Genomic DNA, 6,544 nt, shown 5'->3' on the forward strand with positions numbered 1-6,544 from the left:
ACCCTAACAAAAACACTCCAAGACATATCATAGTTAGAATGATGGATGCCACGGATTGAGACACAATACAGCAAGCAGCAAGGTCAAAGAAGAAAATCACATACATAGGAACACTCCTTAGATTTACAGCAAACATAACAGAGAAAACCCTCCAAGCCTGAAGGAAATGGTGGGATATAGTGAAAAAACTCAATGAAATGAATGCTTCACCAAGAATACTTTATCCGGCTAAACTCTCACTCAAACACGAAGGAACAGTACACTATTTTATGGATAAACAACAGCTCAGGAACTTCTTAGACTCAAAACCAAACCTAAAAGAAAGGCTAAAGGGGCTACTGTAAGACAAGATGAACCCCTACAAGCACAACAAACCATTACAGAAAGATGACACAAACCCCATGACAATAATCTGGTTCAATGTCAATGGCCTAAATTCACCAATTAAGAGACACAAATTCGCAAAAAAAATCAAGTACTGAAGGAATCAGTTTAACTAAGGTCATAAAAGATCTGTACAATGAAAACTACAAAATGATATTTCAGGAAATAAAAGAGGAGACACGAGGACATGGAAAGATATCCCCTGATCATGGGTTGGGAGAATTAACATTGTCAAAATGGCAATACTCCCCAGAGCATTGTACAAATTCAATGCAATCCCCATTACGATACCTATGACATTCTTCAAAGAAATGGAGCAAACACTCCTGAAATACATATGAAACAATAAGCTCCCACAAATACCTAAAGCAATTCTTGGGAAAAAGAAAATGAGACGAATCAACATCCCCAACCTCAAACTCTACTACAAAGCAGTAATAATTAAAAAAGTATAGTACTGGAACAAAGTAAGAGCCGCAGACCAAGGAACAGGGTTGAATATACTGACATCTCCCTCCAAACATATAACCATCTTATCTTTGATAAGGGAGCAGGAAATGTGAAGTGCATCAAGGAAAGCCTTTTTAACAAATTGTGCTGGCAAAACTGGACGGCTTCATGCACAGAAATGGACTCATCTCTACCTAACACCATGTTAAAAAGTAAGATCAAAATGGATTAAAGACCTCAACATTAGACCGGAAACCATAAAATACATTGAAGACAAGGTTGGCAAAACCTTCCATGACATTAAAGCTAACGGTATCTTCAAAGATGACATGCCACTGGTCAAGCAAATGAAAACAGAGATAGACAAATGTGACTATCTTAAACTAAGAAGCTTCTGCACCTCAAAAGAAACAGTGACCAAACTATGAAGACAGTCTACATAATGGAAAAGGATATTTGCCCAATACCCATCCGACAAGAGTTGATATCAAGGATATAAAAAGCACCAATTGAATTAATTCCACAAGAAGAAAACATCCAACCCCATCAAAAATGGGACAATGAAATGAATAAAAACTTACTCAAAGAAGAAATCCGAATGGTAAAAAGGCACATGAGAAAATGCTCTACATCACTAATCATCAGGGAGATGCAGAACAAAACAACCATGAGATATCATCTCACATCACAGAGACTGGCCCACATCCAAAAGTACAAAAGCAACTGGTGTTGGCGTGGATGAGGTGAGAAAGGGACACTCCTTCATTGCTGGTGGGAATGCCGACTGGTTCAGCCCTTTTGGAAAACAGTATAGATGATTCTCAAAAAATTAGAAATTGAGTTCCCATTTGACCCAGAAATACCACTCCTGGGAATATATCCTGGAGAGGCAAAAATGTATAGTCGAAATGACATCTGCACTTTTATGTTCATTGCTGCACTGTTCACAATAGCCGAAATTTGGATAAATCCCAAGTGCCTGAGAACAGATGACTGGTTAAAGAAACTTTGGTACATCTACACAATGTAATACTATGTAGCTGTTGGAAAAGATGAAGTCATGAAATTTACATACAAGTGGTTCTACAAGGAAAGTATCATGCTAAGTGAAATGAGCCAGAAAAAGAGGGAAAGACTGTACTCATATGGGGAATATAAAATAACAGAATGGCATTTGAACACCCAAGAATAGTTGAGATAATTACCAGGAGGTCTGCTCCAGGTCTTGGAAGCTGGCAGCACATGCTGGGCAAAAAGGCAGCTCAGATAGAGAAGGAAACACCAAGTAAATGATGTTTGGAGGACTTGCTCAGAATGAGAGATACATGCTGAAAGTAAACTATAGACTGAACACGATGGCCACTCAATACCTCTATTGCAAACTACAAGATCTTGAAGGAAAGAGTGAACAAAAGGAAATGCCCTGCCACAGAGGCGGGGTACGATGGAGGGGATGAGGTGTGGAGGTGGGAAGGCTACTAGGATCATTGGTGGTAGAGAATGGGCACTGGTGGAAGGATGGGTACTCGATCATTTTATAACTGAATCCCAAGCATGAAAGTTTGTAAGTCTACAACTGTACCTCGTGGTGCTTCACTAATGAAAAAAATGGGACTCTCTTAAACTAAAAAACTTTTACTCTTCAAAAGGAAAAGTGTCCAGAACACAAAAGCAGTCTACAGAATGATAAAGGATATTCACCCAATTCCCATCAGATAAGGGGTTAATTTAAAGGATATACAAGGCACTGGTTGAACTCTACAAGAAGAAAATACCCGACCCATCACAAAATGGGGCAATGAAATGAATAGAAATTTTCTCCAAAAAGAAATACAAATGGCCAAATGGCACATGAAAAAATGCTCTTTCTCACAAATTATCAGGGAGATGCAGATCAAAACAATGATGAGATACCATCTCACACCACAGAGACTGGCACACATCCAAAAGAACAAAAGCAACCAGTGTTGGCATGGATGTGGGGAGAAGGGGACTCTCCTTCATTGCTGGTGGGAATGCCGACTGGTTCAACCTTTGTGATTAACTGGCTTGGTTGTAACAAGTTCATAACAAGACAGACAAGAACTCTGTCTTCATGGAAATCATATGGAGTAAGGAAAAGGAACATAAAATAAGCAGAGAAATAGTCAATAAGATAATTTCATATTTTATATATAGCATAAAGCAACAACTGGTCTCTGTCACTGTCACTGTCCTCTCATTCATCAATTTGCTTGAGCTGGCCCAGTAACATCTCCATTGTGAGACTTGTTGTTACTGTTGTTACTGTGTTACTGTGTTTGGTATATTGAATATTGGCATATTGTTGTTACTGTGTTTGGCATATCAAATACGCTGCTGTGTGCAGGGCAAACACCCTACTGCTGTGCTATTGCTCCAACCTATACATCCACAGCAGGTAGGGCGTTTGCCTTGCAAGTGGCCAACCTGGCCAACCTGAGTTCAATTCTTCCGCCCCTCTCAGAAAACCCAGCAAGCTACTGAGAGTATCTCACCCTCACAGCAAAGCCTGGCAAGCTACCCGTGATGCATTTGATATGCCAAACACAGTAACAACAAGACTCACAATGGAGACATTACTGAGCCTGATTGAGGAAATTGATGAAAAACATCCAGTAAAATGAAGAATTGTCAATAATTAGATTTTATATTGGTTATTTTAGGTATGTTTTGTACTAAACACCACATGTGGATTATCTCATATCTCTATAGAAAGGCTCCAGGAAATAGGAACAATTAATACTCCCATTTTCATGAGAAAATTCCCCCAAGATTTCATAGCTACTAAGTTTTGAGATCAGAGTTGAAACTCGGCATTTAACTCTAGACTCTGCACCATAAATCCACCAGGTAGAGGAGGACTGGCCTGAAAGGATGTGTAGGAACTAAGGCCTCAAAGCAGTATAGCAATGAGCACAAATGCTCTTGACTTTGACTTTTCCATTGTTAAGTAACATATTTCTTGGCAACTGTTTTGTCCAAAGGACCCCCAAAACTAAGTACACTAAGACCTCCTCTCTACTGAAAATCCATTCAAATCTGACATTTTTCTCTGAATTCTCATGTAAAGGAGCAGTCACTAAGCAAATGGGATGAGGATGATCTTAAGGATGAAGCCTTTGAATCACCAAAGATTTTCTTTAATGCTCTAAAATCCCACAGGCCCATGTAAGAAAAGAAATGTAGAACTGCTTTTACTAAAGTAAACATTTATGTGTAGCTTGTCCTTGGCAGCAAGACTAGTATATTTAATAACTACATAATTTATTATTAACCTCAAGATTAAGGACACCTGAAAACATTACTTTCACTTGTTCTGTGAATTAGCCAAGGGCAAATCAGGGATTTTGCCAAAGAAGACAGCAGAAAAAAACCTACTGGAAAATAATAAGGTTGTGGAAGAGTCAAATTAAAACCATTCTATTGTCCTCTGAAGTGATTTAGAAAATGAAATAAAATAGTTACCACTGCTTCAAGCCATGACAAGCTCTCAGAAAATTTAGCAGGCAAAATGCCAGGATCTTAATCAGTCACTAGGGGACGCAGGGAGTGCTGGTGCTGGAGAGAAGCAAGAACCAGCTGACCCCAAAGACAAGATGACAATCACGCAAAGAAGGGAGAGAAGAATGTGACATCTGCTGTGACTTCTGTCTGCCAAATTCTCAAACGAAACAATATTGCCTACTTGTAAGGACTGAGCCCTAATAACCTCGACAGAAGGCCATGAAGGGTGGGACGTGCTCTCCCATTGACAGCACCAGCAAAGGGGACTCTTTTGACTGGGACTTTAGGTTGGCAGTCACCAGCATGAGCAAATACCTTGAGCTGAAATGGACAAAGGAATATTTCAATTCTTGGGTTTGTGACGATAGAACAAAGGGTGGTATAAGTATATTTTTTAAATTTTAAAACTATTTTAAAATATTTCCCATTTTATGGCTAGACTATGAAGTGATATATCAATCTTTTTCAACTTTATAACTAGAAATAAGAGCACTGGCGGCCATAGTGAGCAAGGTGCTTGCATTGCATGCAGCCAACCTGGGTTCAATTCTCCAGCGCCTCGTATGGACCCCAAGCACACAAGGAGGGACCCCTGAGCTCAAAGCTACAAGTAAGCCCTGAGCTCCTCCAGTTGTCCCCCCCCCAACAAAAACAACAACAAAAAGACTACACAAAAATTGCCAGAACCCACCACCTCTTCCGGCCCAATTTGTATGGGAAGGTAGAAATAGGAACTCTCTTTTGGGCACTCAGTTTCTTTATTTGCTTCAGTGAATCTTCCTGGTCAATTAAGTTCTCATTATCCTTAGTATTACTATTGGCTTTCAATAAAGTAATCCAGATGCAAGTTCTGACGATGCTGTATTTTGTTTAATAATGTGCCATGGGGGATGGGGTTCTAAAATCCACCCCACAGTGCTAGCTGGAGGTCTGGTATTTCAGTGGAGCACATCTGGGAGTCCTTGTCCCAAAAATGGTATTAAACAGATCTGAGGAGAGAAGCAGAACTGGGAGTCAGTGTTGATAGAGAGGTGGACTATGGGAGGGGTCTGGACAAGCCCAGAGAAAGCTGGGACAAGGATCAAACAAAAGACTGCAGGGAAAATGGAAGTAATCTCTGACAGCTTGGGATATTTGACATTGTGGTTTTTCTGGACTCTATCCTCTTTAATTGTATTAGATTTTCATCTAAGTCAATTTGTAGAAAATGAAAATATCACTCCAATTCAGATGTTGGGACTTAGGATAAATGATAATTGAAGTAATGCTCAAAGATGGCCCCTGGGAAACCATTAGTATATGCTTTATGTCAACTGGAATTCTACCTGAAGTTAGTAGTTGCATGGAGAATTCTGGATTCCCAAAAACAGATTGGATTGCTTAATTAATTAACAACTCTTTTAAAAGCTTTCATAAATTTTCACTGTCCTCCCGTTGCTCATCGATTTGCTCAAGCAGACCCAGTAAAGGTAAAGGTAAAGGCCCTCCCATTGTTCGTCGATTTGCTCGAGCGGGCCCAGTAATGTCTCCATTGGAGACTTTGTTGTTACTGTGTTTGGCATATCGAATACATCACAGGTGGCTTGCCAGGCTCTGCCGTGTGGGCGAGATACTCTCAGTAGCTTGCCGGGCTCTACCAAGAGGGGCGGAGGAATCGAATTCGGGTCGGCCATGTTGGCTGCATGCAAGGCAAATGCCCTACCACTGTGCTATCGCTCCAGCCCAAGCAGACCCAGTAACGTCTCCATCGTGAGACTTGTTGTTACTGTGTTTGGCATATCGAATACATCACGGGTAGCTTGCCAGCCTTTGCTGTGTGGGCGAAATATTCTCGGTAGCTTGCTGGGCTCTCCGAGAGGGGCAGAGGAATCAAACCTGGGCCGGCCGGGCTGGCAGTGCACAAGGCAAACGTCCTACTGCTGTGCTATTGCTCCAGTTTCATTAAACATATTTTATTAGTACTAAATTATTTTGTTTCTTATTAAGATAAATATCAAATGTATTAGTACCTTTTAAATTACTCACCCAACGGTGATTTACCTGAAAAATACCTATTTTATTCCAAAATCTTTCATAATAAAACTTTTCACTAAATCATACTCCCTTTCCACCTTCATTGCAATGCCCCAAGGACACTAGCGCACAGCTTTAGAACACTGAATAGTGTTTTGAGATTACAGACTGC

This window comes from Sorex fumeus, unplaced genomic scaffold (assembly GCF_029834395.1).
Source record: "Sorex fumeus unplaced genomic scaffold, SorFum_2.1 ptg000010l, whole genome shotgun sequence".
NCBI classification, from domain to species: domain Eukaryota; kingdom Metazoa; phylum Chordata; class Mammalia; order Eulipotyphla; family Soricidae; genus Sorex; species Sorex fumeus.